The sequence below is a fragment of the Taudactylus pleione genome, unplaced genomic scaffold (assembly GCF_031769625.1).
Source record: "Taudactylus pleione unplaced genomic scaffold, aTauple2 ptg000110l, whole genome shotgun sequence".
Classification (NCBI taxonomy): Eukaryota; Metazoa; Chordata; class Amphibia; order Anura; family Myobatrachidae; genus Taudactylus; species Taudactylus pleione.
In genome coordinates, this window is record NW_028284512.1 from 2,229,333 (window position 1) to 2,249,413 (window position 20,081).

General features: G+C 46.6%; 1 pseudogene; it reads left to right on the plus strand.

The window, feature by feature from the left end:
• Window positions 1-8,644: 8,644 nt before the first annotated feature.
• Window positions 8,645-20,081, plus strand: part of LOC148525171 (uncharacterized) — a 48,764-nt pseudogene continuing 37,327 nt past the window's right edge.

Below are 20,081 nucleotides of genomic sequence, written 5' to 3' on the forward strand. Positions count from 1 at the left end.
TATCCAAATACTCCGAAATACGGAATATTTTTAGCATGACTGAGAAAGTTAAACCTTTGCTGTCTGATGGTTCAATCAGTGGTGTAACTATTGCCCCCGCAGCCCCCGCGGTGGCTTGGAGGTGCCGGGCAGCTTGGGGGTGCCGGGGCCAGTGGTTATGCCACTGCAACTGTGAGCGCTGGCCTCTGAAGTGATCGGAGGCTAAGGAAGCCTCCGATCACTTCAGAGGCCAGCGTTCCCAGTAATGCATTGCGCGGGTGACGTTATGACATCACCCGCGCAGTGAGGAACCTGAGTGGCTGCGTCTGCTGGATCAATTGATCCAGTCAGCACGGGAGTCGGGAGAGACAGCCCAGATGACAGCTGCAGCCTGCACATAGTCAGGTAAGTAGAGGGGGAACAACTACAGGGTGCACTAATTGAAGGGGCACAACTACAGGGGGCAGTGAGCACTACTTGAAGGGGCACAACTACCGAGGCACTACTTGAAGGGGCACTAATCGAAGGGGCACAACTACAAGGGGCATTACTTTAAGGGACACAGCTACAGGGGGCACTTTATAAGGGGCACAACTACAGGGACACTACTTGAAGGGGCACAGCTACAGGGGCACTACTTGAAGGGGCACAATTACAGGGGCCACTACTTGAAGGGGCACAATTGCAGGGGGCACTACTTGAAGGGGCACAATTACAGGGGGCACTACTTGAAGGGGCGCAACTACAGGGGCAATACTTTAAGGGACACAGCTACAGGGGGCACTGTATAAGGGACACAACTACAGGGGGCACTACTTGAAGGGGCACAGCTACAGGGGCACTACTTGAAGGGGCACAATTACAGGGGGCACTACTTGAAGGGGCACAACTGCAGGGGCAATATTTTAAGGGGCACAACTATAGGGGCACAGCTACAGAGGGCACTGCCTATGGGCACAACTACAGGGGCCCCTGTATAATGGGTACTACTACAGTGGGTATTGCATAAGGGGCACAATTACAGGGGGCACAACTACAGGGGCAATACTTTAAGGGGCACAGTTACGGGGGCACTGCATATGGGCACAGCTATAGGGGGCCCTGGATAATGGGTACTATTACAGGGGGCATTGCATATGGGGCACAACTACAGGTGGCACTGTATAAGGGCCACTAATTTAATAGGTTATAAACTATGTTCCCAATAATCTGGTTCTACATGGACATAAAAACTGTGCAACCTGTCTTGAGCTGAGGTGACAGACTGGCAGGAGCGGAGAGGAGGGTTGATGAAGTAGATCTGTCAGGGTGAGATGTAATGGGCATTATTGTGTGGCATAAAGTGTAATGGGCATTACTGTGTGCACAATGTGCTATTACTGGCATTACTGTGTGGCATTATGTGTTATAAGGGGAATAATGTATAAGGGGCATTACTGTGTGGCATAATGTGAAATAGAGGCATTACGGCATCTCATAATTTGTTATAAAGTCATTACTGTGTGGCATGTGTAAGGTGCATTGCTGTGTGGCATAATGTGTTGTAAGGGGTATTACGGTGTGGCATAATGTGTTATTGGGGCATTCCGGTGTGGCATAATGTGTTATAAGTGGCATTACTTGGTGTGTCATAATGTGTAAGGTACATAACTGTATCATGAACATGAAACCGCACACCTTAAACGTCGTCTTAGGGTGTGTTTGTTTTTTGGGCAGGGCACTTGAAACTTTTTTGGCATGGGGGAGCAAAATTTATAGTTACGCCACTGGGTTCAATGTACACAAACTTTGTTTAAAGCACAAAATTATTAAAATATAATATAAAATAACCTTCAGGCTGTGTATATAAGGTGTATATGAAACATAAATTAATTTCATTTATGTACACAAACTTTTTTTGATACACAAAATTATTAAAAATATTGTATAAAATTACCTGCAGGCTCTGTATATAAGGTGTATATAACACATAGATGCATTCTGTGTTTAGATTTTGGGTCCCATTCCCAAGATATTGCATTATGGTATGCAAATATTCTAAAATACGGAATATTTCGATATCCAAAATACCCCTGGTCCCAAGCATTTTGGTTATGGGAGACTCAACCTGTATTTCAATATCAGAATCGCCATTGGGTACTCCCAGAGTACACCAAGAAATCTCATTCTCTTTTTTTCTCCTTGAATTGATACTTCGTTTCAATGCGTTTGGTGTCACCATATCTCACTACAATAATGTTAAGATATATAAATAAGAAATATAACAAATAATAATTACTAGAGATACATATAGGGACAGTAAGGGATAGGAGTGTGATAATTATCACGTATAATTATTCTGTGCAGGATTATTTGGTATTCAACTCTATACAATATATAGAGCGCCACAGTAAGCAATCTAGTTAGGATTACCATAGTAACTGGGACACTTATGAATTACACAGGTCCTGAACCAGGTGAAATGCAGGCTTGAAGTCAGTCAGTCACAGAACCTGTGTAATTTATGAGTGTCCTGGTTTAAAGGGATAGTATGGTAAGCCTAACTCTAGTAACCGTTAGACAACACAGGGACCATTTTGGTGACCATATAGAATACGGAGAGCATTCAAGTGACCAATTTTGCCTGGTCTGGGAATGGTATCTAGGAAATAGGAGATGGACGATAGTAAATCCATGAAGATTAAATAAGAGTATGGCGTCATGTCCTGCATCTGGCCTTTGGGTTTTCACAGGAGATGAAGACTCGAGGGCTCATGCTGCGTTTGGTGTATGCCAATTTGCTTTGTGTAAAATATGCTAATTTGTACTGCGCAAGCCCACACATAAATATGTACTCCTACATCCATATGCAGATTTCCATTACTCTTGTAGAGGTTGGACGGAGGAAGGACGTGGCTTGCAATAGCAGTCTGCGTACAGTATTCACTACAGTACAATTTCAGACTTTTGGGGTTGTCACGGTTACTGTTAGTTTGTGAAACAATGATGCTGAATAACATTTAGATTTTATGCTGCAGAGCAGCTGTTAGCTAAGAAGGTTGCAGCAAAATAAACATTGCACATAATTATATTATACACTGGGGCATATGAATTTGGTTTTGCAGATAGTTGAGCAACGTTATGGGAGTGATCAGATTTCAGGGGAAGCTGTGACATTAGTGATGGGACAGATATGCAAATTTACCATGTGTCACTTCTGCACCACAACAATCCCAATTTACAGACCTCACTCTGCTTATGGGGGAGAGGGTGAGGCTTTGTTGTAAACACTGTGGAAATATTGTGTACACTAGTCAGGAGCAATAATCAGCCCCATTCATGGAAATACAGATACTCAGCAGTTGGTTTCCTCCATTTTGGCCGAAGTGATGTCAAGATGGTCAGGTTCTGATCATCCATTATGACATCATAGCATATGGCCAGTTATAAAACACCAGGACCATCAGTGGCATTTCTTCAGTTCCTATATTTGCTGCTGAAGTTGCCTTTGTTGTCTTGGACAATATGAGTAGGAGAGAGTTACAGAGGCTTTTGGAGGATTAGAGAGGATGGTGTAGAGAAAATAGTAAGTTATTTGTTTGGGGCAGTAACACCAATTTAGGAAAGTTAGCAAAGCTTGTCTACCGTAATAGATGGTAACGCGTACGTCCAGACATCACAGTGATGTCTAGAATCACATCATACACTGAATTTTTCCTTTCTGTAATAAATCAAATTATTTTTGCTGCAGCTCATGTTACTGATCAACATTAATTGATGTTTATATTTTATCTATGAGTTATTACTAGCGCTACAATATAACTTTTATCTTTTCAGATGAACCTTACCAGGTTTTTATATTAGAGAGACTGCGCTCAGCCCGAAGGAGACGCCAAATGGAATGCACAGCAAATAGCGTTAGAGCACGAGAGAGAACATGCTCCAGGAGTCCTCATATGCAGGGTTCGGGTGACAATATACCAGCTAGACCGAACATTATTATAGATCCCATCCGCCGGCAGCAGAACAACTTACAGATAAGTGTCAGGTACACACTGCCTAGTTATCAGTATGCCTCGGATTGATCTACAGACTCCTACATAATCTGCATGATGGACTACCTTAACGGTGACCGCGTCTCTCGGCTGCCCTGCACACACCTTTTCCATCATGCGAGCTGTGCCAGGTGGATAATGAGGAACCCCAGCTGTCCTGTGTGCTGAACCCCGATATTTCCACCATTTGCGAGGAGACCCGGCTGCCCAGTGTCTTAAGGCGAAATCCACCGCACATATGGGGACCCAGCTTTCAACATCTACATGGGGACTCGGCTTCCATTCCCCTTTCCATCATCCACTTGGAGAATCGGATATACCATCTGCCGAGTGTTGTCCAACAGTCAGAAGTACACAAGCAGACCTGGCTGCACCATCTGCCGAGTGCTTTCCAACAGTCGGAAGGACACAAGGAGACCTGGCTGCACTATCTGTTGAGTGCTTTCCACTGTGCACATGGGAAACAGAGTGTAAATGCAAACTACGGCAGACCTGCGCTGAGCAGCCATATTGTCTGAGGGCTGATGCAAGTATATGCCAATGATGATGACTTTTGCCAACTTGACACTTTTAATTTGTTGAATAAAAATGTACCGCTAAATGTACCTCTAAAGCTGATGTATTTTTCATTTATTCTGTATATATTACATGAGTAATATTGAAAAAAACATTTTTGCAACTTTCTTTTGTACATGAGAAGGAATATTATATCTGCCATAGTATTATAATTTTTTATTGAGCGCAAACCTAATAGTGAATGCCTTCTTCACATTGAAAACAAATGTTAAATAACTTTTCATGTGCATATGACCTGCTTGGCTGCTGTAACTGTATCTTAGTGTATATATACACCTGACGTAAACCTGGTACATGAGCTACTGGTGCACATATACTACTGGTGGCAGATCTGGGTGCATCAGGTGCCTGCTTTTCAGCATAAAAGGGTATTTTTGTTAGAGCTTATTTGTTTAATACATATACATTAAATTTAGCATCAGCTCCTTGTCCATAATTCAGAGGGAATTAATAGCTTAGGTAAGCTGTTGGGTGCTAGGGTCCTCGTTTAAGCGATATAACTTAGTATAATACTCTGCACAATCAGAGGCGTAACTAGACATTTTGGTGCCCTGTGTCAGAGAGAGCACTGACAAACCAGGTCGCTCTGCTTCAGCCTCGTCAGACCTGCTTCATGTACGTCAGGGGACTCGATCCGTAGGACAGTGTGTAGTCCAGTTTCAGACCCTGGCGTCGGAATTAAAATGGAAGGAGGAGGCCCTTAAGGCGTCCTTCCTTCACGGACTTTCGGAAAGGATGAAGGACGAGTTGGCCTCCAGAGATCTGCCAGAATACTTTGCGGATGTAATTTCCCTCTGCATCAAAATTGACCTCCGTCACCAGGAGGGATGGGCTAGTAGAGGTAGAGGGGAACGCTTTCAAGTCCGGTCACACTCCTCAAGCCAGCCATTGCCCTCATCAGTGGGTGATGAGGAACCAATGCAGGTCAATAGATCCAAGCTCACTTCCACAGAACGCAATCGTCGCTTTCAAAATAAGCTGTGTATTTATTGCACGGCACCTGACCACATACTGAAAAATTGTCCTCTACTTGTGGGAAATGCGAGACCCTGACTGAAGTAGGGAGCATTCTGTTGGGGCTAATTCTCCAGTCATCCCAAATAACAGATTTTACAAGTATCGCTTTCCCATGAGTCCAGGACAAAAAGGATAAAGGCCTTAGTGGATTCAAGAGCTGCAGGTAATTTCATTTGAGACTTTAATCCGGACTTTGGGTATTCCAGTCATCTCTCTATCTAATAAGTTATTGCTCTCTGGTTTAGATGGTAAAACCATTCTGGGGGAATCCATTTCTTTCCTCTCACATCCTGTATCGATCAAGATAGGATGTCTGCACCAGGAAATGTTGGAGTTTTTCGTGTTGCCCAAATTCTCCTACAAGCTAGTGTTGGGATTGCCCTGGCTAAAAAAACACAATCCTGTATTCGATTGGGATAAAATGCAAATCCTGTCCTGGGGTCCAGATTGTTTTCAGGGATGTTTAACCAAGGTGGTTCCCTTACGTAGCCAAACTATGATTACCAACCCGCTGTGAGGTCCTCCTGTTCCAAAGTCTCTACAACTCCCCCTCAATCCTATTTACCTGAGATCTACCAAGACTTTGCTGATGTGTTCTGTGAACAGGCGGCAGATAAGCTTCCTCCGCATCGGCCGTGGGATTGCACCATTGATTTGCATCCTGGGAAGACCCCTCCACGTGGCTGTGTTTAACCCTTGTCTGTTCCAGAGACTGCTGCCATGGCAGAATACATTAAAGAAAATCTGGCTAAGGGGTTCATCTAGCCATCGTCCTCTCCTGCCGGACCCGGGTTCTTCTTTGTAGGAAAAAAGGATGGAGGGCTCCGTCCCTGCATAGACTATCGAGGACTCAATCAAATTACCATAAACAACCTGGTATCCATTACCTCTAATTTCCAAACTTTTTGACAAGGTCCAAGGGGCTTAGTTCTTCACCAAATTCGATTTACGCAGTGCTTATAATTTAATTCGGATAAAGCCTGGTGATGAGTGGAAGACCGCATTTAATACTAGAGACGAGGCACTTCGAGTACCTTGTGATGCCTTTTGGTCTCTGCAACGCACCAGCTATATTTCAAGGTTATGTCAACGAAATCTTCCGGGACATACTGTCAGGGCTCAGCCGGGGATCGGCGCCCGCTTACCGCACCGCCGGCTTCCCCTTTCATCCTGGGTGGTCGGTCGGCCTGCGCGACGGCGGGGGAGAAGCTGAGTATTCTCCCTGCTTGCTGTGGCTTCCTGGAGGGCTGGTGTCCGGCATCGCAAATCCGGACATGGGCGCCGCCATGACAGTCGGCCCATGTGACTGGATCCTTCTCCCTGATAGGCCCGCTTTCAGCTGATGCTGTGCACCTGTCTAAGGGTTCCCCTGGGTATAAAACTGTTCCACAGGTTATGGGAAATTACCTGAACAACGGTTGTCTCCTAGCGTGCTTTAGTGAGTTCCCGGTCCAGGTTCCTATTCACCCGTACAGCAGCAGTGTTACCACCTTTACCTGTGTGCCTAAACATCTCTGGTGAATACCCGTGCAGCAGTGTGACCACCTTTACCTGTGTGCCTAAACATCTCTGGTGAATACCCGTGCAGCAGTGTTATCACCTTTACCTGTGTGCCTTTACATCTCTGGTGAATACCCGTGCAGCAGTGTTACCACCTTTACCTGTGTGCCTTTACGTCTTTGGTGAATACCCGTGCAGCAGTGTACCCACCTTTACCTGTGTACCTATACGTCTCTGGTGAATACCCGTGCAGCAGTGTTACCATCCCCACCTGTGTGCCTTACGTCTCCAGTGAACATCCGTGCTTACAACGTACACCGCCTCTACCCATGTGCCTGCTATCTCTGGTGACGTCTCAAGTAACCATGAGTTGCTTCCCACTTGAAATCCTTAATGACGTTTGATCCTCGTGTCAAGGTGTTTTCTATACAGTATTTTAAGGGGCTGTTTTGTGCCTAAGCAGGCATATCTTCGCTGGGCCACGGGTGTAGTGTCTCTATCCCTGCAGGGCTTGGGTACCTGGTCAAAGGACCGCGACCTGCTCACGGGGTGCAGCTAAGCCCATATCCCAATTGGGGGGGACACTGGCGAACACCATCCTGTGGGTTAGACCGCACCTTTGCCCAGGTCTCGCCAACACTCAAGACCTGTGGATGAGGAGAACGTACATCCAGGCCCCTCGTCTCCGCTTCTTTCCCCAACTTAGGCCCACCACGTCCTCTTCTCCAGTTTCAGACGTGACACATTCTCTATAAATTAGTTGTGATTTATCTTGATGATATTTTAATTTTTTCTAAGGATTTACAGAACCATCATCGTCATGTATGGGAGGTCTTGTCTCGCCTTCGTGACCATTGCCTTTTTGGGAAACTGTCTAAATGTACCTTTGACCAAACATCAGTACCCTTTCTGGGACATATAATCTCCAGAAAGATTCTTCAAATGGATCCTGATAAATTGAAAGCCATCTCTGAGTTGGGGATTTACGAACTACTACAGGAGGTTCATTCCACATTTCTCCACATTGGTATCACCTATTACCTATCTTACGAGAAAAGGAGCCAATCCGTCCAATTGGCCTCTTCCAGTGGTACAAGCTTTCAAAAATTTAAAGTCTCCACAGCCCCAATTCTCCACCAGCCCCAACTGGATAGGCCGTTTACAGTAGAGGTGGATGCATCCTCTGTTGGAGTAGGGGCAGTATTGTCTGAAATCACCGAGGATGGGAAGACCCATCCTTGCGTATTCTTCTCCCATAAGTTTTCTCCTGCGGAGAAGAATTATATTATCGGTGACCAGGAACTTCTAGCCATGCGGTTGGCACTGGAGGAATGGCGTTATCTCCTAGAAGGAGCTAAATTTCCAGTTACGGTCATCACGGACCACAAAAATTTGATCTATTTTCAAACAGCACATCAGCTGAACGCCAGGCAGACTCGATGGTCACTTTTTTTTTCAAAATTCAATCTGAAACTTCAGTTTCCTCTAGGTATCTTAAACAAGAAAGCTGACGCTCTCCCACGTTCTTTATGACCAAGATGGAGGAAGAGGATCATCCTCAGGTTCGCCCCATTCTGGACCCAATGGTCTTTGCTCCCACTCAGGTATTATCTCCGCCACCTGGGAACATTTTTGTGGCCTCCAGTTTATGTAATAAATTGTTGACTTGGGCTCATGCTTCCTTAATTGCGGGCCATTCTGGAATTACTAAAACTTATCAATTTCTAATTCGATCTTACTGGTGGCCCACTATGAAGTCAGGGAATTTGTCTTATCCTGGGTTAAATGCGCTCAACATAAGACACCCCGCAGGAAAGTGATTGGTCCTTTACACACCTTACCAGTTCCAGTTACTCCATGGACCCATATTTCTATGACCTTTATTTCTGAGTTACCTTGGTGCAGAGGACATAGGGCCTGATTCAGACCCACTCGCAAGCGGCTGTCTGCTCGCAAGTGGGTCGATGGTGTGTACTGCGCATGCGCACGACGGCGGGAGTTTCGTCGTGCGCATGCGCCAGACGCGACGAGCGAAGGACTTTCCTTCGCTCGTTGTGTCTGATCAAAGGGGGCGTGCTGTCGATGTTGATTGACAGCACGCCCCCTTTAGTGGGCGTGCCGGTGGCGTGCCTCCCAGACGGAGGCGTTCCCAAGGGAACGCCTACCGTCAGAAGCCGGCCCACTGACATCACTAGTGATGTCAGTGGGAGTGATTTTGGCTCTGATAGAGCCAAAATCACTCCGGGCCTTGCGGTTGAGAAACTCAACCGCAGGCTCCGGCTCGCAGTGGCGATGGGCGCGATGGTCAAGACCATCGCGGCCATCAACCTGCACGCTCGTATAGGCTGTGGGTGGTGACCCACAGCTATAAGAGCGTCCAGGAGGACACTCCATAATTATGGAGGACGGTCCTCATTCAGAGCGTGCGCTCTGCTCAGAGCGTCCGGCTCTGAATGAGGGCCATAATACTGTATGGGTGGTCATGGACCGCTTTTCAAAGATGGCACACTTCGTCCCACTAGTGGGTCTTCCATCGGCTCCCCAACTGGTCAAAATTTTTATTCAGGATATCTTCAGATTGCACGGGCTTCCGAAAGAAATAGTTTCTGACCGAGGTGTTCAATTCGTGGCCAAGTTTTGGAAAGCCCTGTGCAATACATGTGGGATCAAATTAAAATTTTCCTCGGCTTATCACCCACAGACGAATGGCCAGATCGAAAGGGTTAATCAGGAGCTGGAGACCTTTATTAGGCTCTATGTGTCGTCTTCCCAAGATGATTGGGTGGATCTTCTGCCGTGGGCGGAATTCTCTCATAATTATAAATACAACTCTTTATCTAAATCCACTCCTTTCTTTACTGTCTTCGGGAGGCATCCTCAAATTCCAGACTTTGAGGATCTCCCGTCAGTAGAAGTTCCAGCGGTAACCAAGGAGGTAGAGTCTTTTTCAGCCCTATGGGGTAAAATTCATCATTCCTTGAAATAGTCTTCTAGAAATTATAAAAAATTTGCGGACAGAAAACGTCTAACTGTTCCATTGCTGAGAGTTGGGGATAGAGTTTGGCTATCCTCCAGGAACATTTGTCTGAAAGTACCAACCATGAAGCTTGCTCCACGCTTTATTGGCCCTTATCGTATCCTCAAAGTTATTAACCCAGTAGTATACAAGTTGGAACTTCCTCCACAAATGAAAATTTTTAATACGTTCCACATTTCTCTTCTACGTCCTCTGGTGCTAAACCGTTTCAAGTTGCATCCCCCAAGTTGCCTCAAGTATGAACTGCGCAGGGTACCGAGTTTGAGGTGGAGAAGATCCTGGATTCACGCCATAGGTTCAATACTCTTCAATACCTTATTTATTGGAGGGGCTATGGCCCCGAAGAAAGGGCTTGGATTAAAGCTTCTGATGTGCACGCTCCACAATTGGTCCGAAACTTCCATAGGAAATTTCCAGACAAGCCTAATGGGTGTTCGGTGCCCGCCCTGACAGGGGGGGTACTGTCAGGGCCCAGCCAGGAATCGGTGCTGCCTTACCATCGCGCCGGCTTCCTTGGACTTTCAGGGCAGTCGGGCAGCTGGTGCAGGCGGCGGAGGAGGAGCTGAGCATTCTCCCCAGGCTCAGGAGACAGCAGGTGGTCCCCAGGCTCAGGAGACAGCGAGTGGATGCACTGTGTGTCAGCGCATCCAGTGATCTCCGTGCAGCAGTGTATTACCATCTCTACCTGTGTGCTGAAACGTCTCTGGTGAATTGTCGTGCAACGGTGTATTACCATCTCTGCCTGTGTTTCTACGCTTCCAGTGATCTCCGTGCAACAGTGAGTTAAACATCTCTGCCTATGTGCCAAATGTCTCTAGTGATCTCTGTGCAGCAGTGTGTCTTCAGCTCTACCTGTATGCCAAACGTCTCTAGTGATCAGCGTACACTGTGTGTGCACGTCTCAGCCTGAGTGCACGATTACCAGCATGCTTCCTGTGCCACAACTGCCCTAACGCTACTACTGAAAAGTATTATAAGTGCCTTTTATTAGGCATTCTCTCCCAGGGCCACTGTTATTTGTGCCTCCATTCCCACAGGACTTGGGTACGTGGTCAAAGGACCACGACCTGCTTGCAGGGTGCAACTAAGCCCAAATCCCGCTTGGAGGGGTCACTGGTGAACACCACCCTGTAGGTTAGACTCCGCACCTTTGCCCAGGTCTCGCTAACACCCAAGATCTGTGGATCAGGAGAACATATATCCAGGCCCCCCGTCTCTGCTTCCTCCCGCAACCCAGGCCCACAGTTTCCCATACCTCTGCTACAGTGGTGACAGGGATGACACACCACACATGTATTATACTTGCCTCTGAGGCATCCACCATTTTCCTGGAGACCCGCGCATGTGCAGTCCAGAACATATAGAGGGCGCCATGCTCAGAGATGCCTGCACACACGCAAAAGACTCAGGGGTCTATTTACTAAGGAGAGATAAGGGGTTAGAAATGCTAAAGGCAGACAAAATCCCTGTACATACTGCTTCTCAGTACGTACTAAACGGATTTTCTCTGCCTGCAGCCTGCCAGTGCTACAACATTGCACTGCACCTGGGTCACGTAGCACTGCCATAAACACCTATTGCAGCGCTAAGTGTCCCAGGTATTTCTAAGAGGAGATGCCACTTACCGTCAGGTGTCTTCTCCAGCGCTGATACCGCCTCCTGTAGCTGCCGGTATCTGCTTCTTCTCATTGGAGAAGCAGGAAGTGCTTGTTGTAATTGTACAGTGAGTTAATAAAGATTTTACAAAAAGAAAAAAAGTCACTGCCGCAGCTGGAGATGGTGAGTCACAGAGGGCTGTCAGGGGAAAGGGGTCTCAGCTGTCACCTCCCAGGGGGTGACTTAACATTCACCCTCATTGGCGGGTCTATTGTTCGTGATACCAGCGGTAGCCAGCTCTTGCTTCGCAGTGGTAGCAGGCAAAGCAGGAGTGGCATTAACTAGTGTTCACTAGCTCCGGCGGCAGGCAGGGCGCCCGAGCTAGAGAGGGCAACCTTATGCGCGCGCGCCCGAAAAGGGGGCGTGGTTATGAAAAGGGGGCATGTCTATAAGACGCATCCCCTTTTCGTCATACTTGGCGGCGTGCCCGGCGCTTACGGACATGCCGGGCAGCCCCCAAGCACTGCAGAAAGGGAGAATAGATGCCGCATGTTTCTCCACCCACGGGACTCTGCGTCCTGCGGGTGAGAACGGCACCCGCAGGCTGTGAGGGCAGGGCGCTTTTTGCCCTCCTCCTGGAGGGCAGGGTGCTTTTTGCCCTCCAGAAGGAGGGCAGGGCACCGCGCCCCGCTAAAACAGCCTAGCGGGAACGCTACATTAACTCCACGATATGTGGAGTCAGTAAATAGACCCCTCCGTGCCAGAGCCTACTCGCAGCTGTGTCATGGAGAGAGGGGAATGGGCACACGGAGACTGCACATAGACCCCCCTCTTCTCTTAATCTGCCCCTATTAATATGTCTCCTATTGTCATGATTATTGTATTACACAAGTGGGGAGGGACTGAACTGTATTTTAGTAGAGAAAAAATGAAAAGCTGAAATGAATAATATTGCTTTCCTGGGAGCAGTTCCAAAGGGATGCACCTGTGTATGTATGTGAACATATGTGCAAAACGAAATTCTCGGAGGCCCCATATGTTCATCTATTCCTACACGTGAAATTAAGGGGCCTATTCGTCAAACGATAAATGGCCCGTTAACCATGCGGAAATGCAGCAAACTCAGAAAACTGAAAGTTTTCGGAGTTTGATTGTGAGATCAAGCACCATCTTGATGGCGCTTGTTCTCATAGCCCCGCTCCTATGGGAAGGAGTTCCGGGGCTGCGAAGAGGAATCCACCGACTTATCACTGCCTCCCCGGCGGCTTTGCGCATGTGTCATGCATGCGTCGAAGCGGCAATGAGGCATGTGGGCTCGGTGACGGGGGAGAGGTAAATAACTGCGCTGCTTTTCGGAGCTGCTGTGCCTGCACCAGAGCAATGATGAATTGCACCGGTGTTAAGTATCCCTCGCTGCGAGGTGGATACTTAATCATCGGGGGCTATACAGCCCCCTGATGAGGAATAGGGCCCTTAAACTTTAATTCATATTCCAATTTTAGCTTTAGGTGACAGGGCAGCAATGATGATAATGATGATGATAATGACATAGCACTGCCACTGCCATTTTACTGTATATATTAAGTGTAAAGGAACTAGGGGTGTGCACCGGCCACTTTTCGTGTTTTGGTTTTGGATCTGGATCTTTCTTCGTGTTTTGGATCTGGATTGGTTTTGCCAAAACCACCCTTCCGTGTTTTGGGTTCTGGGTTTTGTGTTTTGGATCTGTATTTTTTTGAAAAAAAGCATAAAAACAGCTAAAATCACAGAATTTGTAGGTTTTTCTGCTCCTATGCTATTATTAACCTCAATAACCTTAATTTCCACTCATTTCCAGTCTATTCTGAATACCTCACACCTCACAATAGTGTTTTTATGTCCAAAAGGTTGCACCGAGGTAGCTGGATGACTATGCTAAGCGACACGAGTGGGCGGCACAAACACGTGACCCATCTAGGCGTGAAACTGCAGTGGCAGACAGGATGGCATTGAAAAACTAGGCCCCAAACTGTACATAATGCAAAGAAAAAAAAGAGGTGCAAGATGGAATTGTCCTTGGGCCCTCCCACCCACCCTTATGTTGTATAAACAGGACATGCACACTTTAACAAACCAATCATTTCAGCGCCAGGGTCTGCCACACAACTGTGGCTGAAATGATTGGTTCGTTTGGGCCCCCACAAAACAAGCTGGCAATTAATCTGTCCCTGCACAAACTGGCTCTACGGAGGCAAGAAGTCGTCCTCATCCTCCTCATCCACAGATTCCTCACCCTCTTCAGTGTTATGTACATCCTCATCCTCACAGAGTATTAATTCGTCCCTGCTGGAACCACAGGTCCCTCTGTACGTTCTGGAGGCTGGTCTCCCTGGAAGAGTTGATCATTCATTTTATGAACATCATCTTCTCCACATTTTGTGGAAGCAACCTCCTACGCCTTTCGCTAACAAGGTTCCCGGCTGCACTAAACACTCTTTCGGAGTACACACTGGAGGGGGGGCAACTCAGGTAAAATAGAGCCAGTTTGTACAGGGACCTCCAAATTGCTTCTTTTTCCTGCCAGTACAGGTACGGACTGTCTGACATGCCTACTTGGATGCTGTCACCGATGTAATCCTTTAACAGACAGACGCACGCTTGTCGCTGCTGCTTTGAGGATTCAAGTGCGGCTACAGCCCACACAATTCACAAAGACAGAAAAAAAAAAAGAATATTTTTATTGTTTGTGGAGCACACTTTGAGGGTTACACCATCCTCTAACAGACAGACGCACGCTTGTCGCTGCTGCTTTGAGGATGCAAGTGCGGCTACAGCCCACACAATTCACAAAGACAGAAAAAAGAAGAAGAATATTTTTATTCTTTGTGTAGCACACTTTGAGGGTGTCACCACCCTTTAACAGACAGACGCACGCTTGTCGCTGCTGCTTTAAGGAAGCAGGTGCGGCTACAGCCCACACATTTCACAAAGACCGAAAAAAAAAGAACAATATTTTAATTGTTTGTGTAGCACACTTTGAGGGTGTCACCACCCTTTAACAGACAGACGCACGCTTGTCGCTGCTGCTTTAAGGATGCAGGTGCGGCTACAGCCCACACAATTCACAAAGACAGAAAAAATAACAATATTTTAATTGTTTGTGTAGCACACTTTGAGGGTGTCACCACCCTTTAACAGACAGACGCACGCTTGTCGCTGCTGCTTTGAGGATGCAAGTGTGGCTACATCGCACACAAGTCACAAACACATTAAAAAAAAATTTTTGATTTTTTGGAGCACTTTGAGAGTTACAACACCCTTTAACAGACAGACGCACGCTTGTCGCTGCTGCTTTGAGGATGCAGGTGCGGCTACAGCCCACACAATTCACAAAGACAGAAAAAAAAAGAACAATATTTTAATTGTTTGTGTAGCACACTTTGAGGGTGTCACCACCCTTTAACAGACAGACGCACGCTTGTCGCTGCTGCTTTGAGGATGCAGGTGCGGCTACAGCCCACACAATTCACAAAGACAGAAAAAAGAAGAATATTTTTATTGTTTGTGTAGCACACTTTGAGGGTGTCACCACCCTTTAACAGACAGACGCACGCTTGTCGCTGCTGCTTTGAGGATGCAAGTGCGGCTACATCGCACACAAGTCACAAACACATAAAAAAAATAGTTTTTTATTTTTTGGAGCACTTTGAGAGTTACACCACCCTTTAACAGACAGACGCACGCTTGTCGCTGCTGCTTTAAGGATGCAGGTGCGGCTACAGCCCACACATTTCACAAAGACCGAAAAAAAAGAACAATATTTTAATTGTTTGTGTAGAACACTTTGAGGGTGTCACCACCCTTTAACAGACAGACGCACGCTTGTCGCTGCTGCTTTGAGGATGCAAGTGCGGCTACAGCCCACACAATTCACAAAGACAGAAAAAAGAAGAAGAATATTTTTATTGTTTGTGGAGCACACTTTGAGGGTTACACCACCCTCTAACAGACAGACGCACGCTTGTCGCTGCTGCTTTGAGGATGCAAGTGCGGCTACAGCCCACACAATTCACAAAGACAGAAAAAAGAAGAAGAATATTTTTATTCTTTGTGTAGCACACTTTGAGGGTGTCACCACCCTTTAACAGACATACGCACGCTTGTCGCTGCTGCTTTAAGGAAGCAGGTGCGGCTACAGCCCACACATTTCACAAAGACCGAAAAAAAAAGAACAATATTTTAATTGTTTGTGTAGCACACTTTGAGGGTGTCACCACCCTTTAACAGACAGACGCACGCTTGTCGCTGCTGCTTTAAGGATGCAGGTGCGGCTACAGCCCACACAATTCACAAAGACAGAAAAAAGAAGAATATTTTTATTGTTTGTGTAGCACACTTTGAGGGTGTCACCACCCTTTAACAGACAGACGCACGCTTGTCGCTGCTGCTTTAAGGATGCAGGTGCGGCTACAGCCCACACATTTCACAAAGACCGAAAAAAAAGAACAATATTTTAATTGTTTGTGTAGAACACTTTGAGGGTGTCACCACCCTTTAACAGACAGACGCACGCTTGTCGCTGCTGCTTTAAGGATGCAGGTGCGGCTACAGCCCACACAATTCACAAAGACAGAAAAAATAACAATATTTTAATTGTTTGTGTAGCACACTTTGAGGGTGTCACCACCCTTTAACAGACAGACGCACGCTTGTCGCTGCTGCTTTGAGGATGCAAGTGTGGCTACATCGCACACAAGTCACAAACACATTAAAAAAAAATTTTTGATTTTTTGGAGCACTTTGAGAGTTACAACACCCTTTAACAGACAGACGCACGCTTGTCGCTGCTGCTTTGAGGATGCAAGTGCGGCTACAGCCCACACAATTCACAAAGACAGAAAAAAAAAGAACAATATTTTAATTGTTTGTGTAGCACACTTTGAGGGTGTCACCACCCTTTAACAGACAGACGCACGCTTGTCGCTGCTGCTTTAAGGATGCAGGTGCGGCTACAGCCCACACAATTCACAAAGACAGAAAAAAGAAGAATATTTTTATTGTTTGTGTAGCACACTTTGAGGGTGTCACCACCCTTTAACAGACAGACGCACGCTTGTCGCTGCTGCTTTGAGGATGCAAGTGCGGCTACATCGCACACAAGTCACAAACACATAAAAAAAATAGTTTTTTATTTTTTGGAGCACTTTGAGAGTTACACCACCCTTTAACAGACAGACGCACGCTTGTCGCTGCTGCTTTAAGGATGCAGGTGCGGCTACAGCCCACACATTTCACAAAGACCGAAAAAAAAGAACAATATTTTAATTGTTTGTGTAGAACACTTTGAGGGTGTCACCACCCTTTAACAGACAGACGCACGCTTGTCGCTGCTGCTTTAAGGATGCAGGTGCGGCTACAGCCCACACATTTCACAAAGACAGAAAAAAAAAGAACAATATTTTAATTGTTTGTGTAGCACACTTTGAGGGTGTCACCACCCTTTAACAGACAGACGCACGCTTGTCGCTGCTGCTTTGAGGATGCAGGTGGAATCTAGACGGGATTTGGAACCGAGGACACACTACCTCCATCAATTGTCTAAATCCCACTGCACTAATGTCGGATACCGGACGCACGTCTAACACCAACATAGCAGTCAAGGCCTCAGTTATACGTTTTGCTTCAGGATGACTGCTGTCGTACTTCATCCTCATCGCTAGGGACTGTTGGAGGGTCAATTGTTTAGTAAAAGTAGTGATGTTCCTACTTCCTCTCTGGGATGATGAACAACTCCCAGCAGCAGCAACAGCACTAGTAGGAAGTGGTTCTTGATCTTTCCCTATTTTATTTTTATCAGAGAAAGTTTGGTCCTCCATTTATGTTATATTGATATATATACGTGCGGCTAAAGCGCACACAAACACAGAAAATATTTTTTTATTTTTGCTGGAGAGTAGTGCACTTTGTGGGTTACACCACCCTTTAAGAAATGAGCCAGCCGGCTCTTTACTTATGGGACACAGGCGCACGCTTGGCGCTGCTCCTTTGTTGATGCACGTGCAGCCACAGTGCACACAAGTCACAAACACAGAAAATATATATTTTTTTGGTTTGGAGTGTACTTTGGGGGTTACAGAACCCTTTAACGGTCAAGCCAGCCGGCCCTTTACTTATGACACAGGCGCACGCTTGGCACTACTTTGTTGATGCACGTGCGGCTACTGCGCACACAATTCACAAACACAGAAAATAATTTTTTTTTTGGTTTGGACTGGAGTGTACTTTGGGGGTTACAGCACCCTTTAACGGTCAAGCCAGCCGGCCCTTTACTTATGACACAGGCGCACGCTTGGCACTACTTTGTTGATGCACGTGCGGCTACTGCGCACACAATTCACAAACACAGAAAATAAATTTTTTTTTGGTTTGGACTGGAGTGTACTTTGGGGGTTACAGCACCCTTTAACGGTCAAGCCAGCTGGCCCTTTACTTATGACACAGGCGCACGCTTGGCACTACTTTGTTGATGCACATGCGGCTACTGCGCACACAATTCACAAACACAGAAAATAATTTTTTTTTTGGTTTGGACTGGAGTGTACTTTGGGGGTTACAGCACCCTTTAACGGTCAAGCCAGCCGGCCCTTTATTTATGACACAGGCGCACGTTTGGCACTACTTTGTTGATGCACGTGCGGCTACTGCGCACACAATTCACAAACACAGAAAATAATTTTTTTTTTGGTTTGGACTGGAGTGTACTTTCGGGGGTTACAGCACCCTTAACGGTCAAGCCAGCCGGCCCTTTACTTATGACACAGGCGCACGCTTGGCACTACTTTGTTGATGCACGTGCGGCTACTGCGCACACAATTCACAAACACAGAAAATAATTTTTTTTTTGGTTTGGACTGGAGTGTACTTTCGGGGGTTACAGCACCCTTAACGGTCAAGCCAGCCGGCCCTTTACTTATGACACAGGCGCACGCTTGGCACTACTTTGTTGATGCACGTGCGGCTACTGCGCACACAATTCACAAACACAGAAAATAATTTTTTTTTTGGTTTGGACTGGAGTGTACTTTCGGGGGTTACAGCACCCTTAACGGTCAAGCCAGCCGGCCCTTTACTTATGACACAGGCGCACGCTTGGCACTACTTTGTTGATGCACGTGCGGCTACTGCGCACACAATTCACAAACACAGAAAATAATTTTTTTTTGGTTTGGACTGGAGTGTACTTTCGGGGGTTACAGCACCCTTAACGGTCAAGCCAGCCGGCCCTTTACTTATGACACAGGCGCACGCTTGGCACTACTTTGTTGATGCACATGCGGCTACTGCGCACACAATTCACAAACACAGAAAATATTTTTTTTTTGGTTTGGACTGGAGTGTACTTTCGGGGGTTACAGCACCCTTTAACGGTCAAGCCAGCCGGCCCTTTACTTATGACACAGGCGCACGCTTGGCACTACTTTGTTGATGCACGTGCGGCTACTGCGCACACAATTCACAAACACAGAAAATATATTATTTTTTTAGCACTTGGGGGGAGCACCCCTGATGGACAGAGCACCCCCTGGACAACACTACAGCACCTCTTTAGGACTGGGACACTGCACAGGACTTTGGAGTGGACACAGCCCCTATGGAGAACTGACTGCACAACACAGTCCAGCCAGCCCCTATGGACTTTGAAGTAGTGGACACAGCCCCTATTAACAACAGCAGCACAGCACAACACAGCCAGCCCCTATGGACTTTGAAGTAGTGGACAACAGCAGCACTACACTACACTACACTACACAGCCCTAACTCCCACCCTCCCTCTTCACTGTCCACAGCCGAGTGAGAAAATGGCGCCGACGTGGGTACCTTATATAGGATCCAAAACCCGCGAGATTCGGAAGGCGGGATGATGACGTTTTGCCTCGATTTCAGATCCGAGTCAGGCGGGAAAAGTCGAGCCTGATTCGGATCGGACTCGGATCGGGGGGGTTCGGATTTCAGAAATCCGAACCCGCTCACCCCTAAAAGGAACCAATATAATATAGCAAATGATGTTATAAAAGTGATATATTTAAATGAGTAAACAGGTTGACTTGTTACATTATAATTTATGACAGCGTTTGTAGCCTCAACACATGACTATAACATTCAATTGGCCAAATATCTAATTAACTAATGTCACTAAATCTCAAATAACCCCACAAAGCAAACTGCAGGGGAGCCGAAAGTTAACAGCTAATGTGAATGACTCCCCAAATTGCTGTCTGAGTGATCCAAGGGGAATTAGACAGAATCAGCCATCATAACCTCGTGCTCAGAGGAGGTATCTGTATACACTTGTATAGCATAGG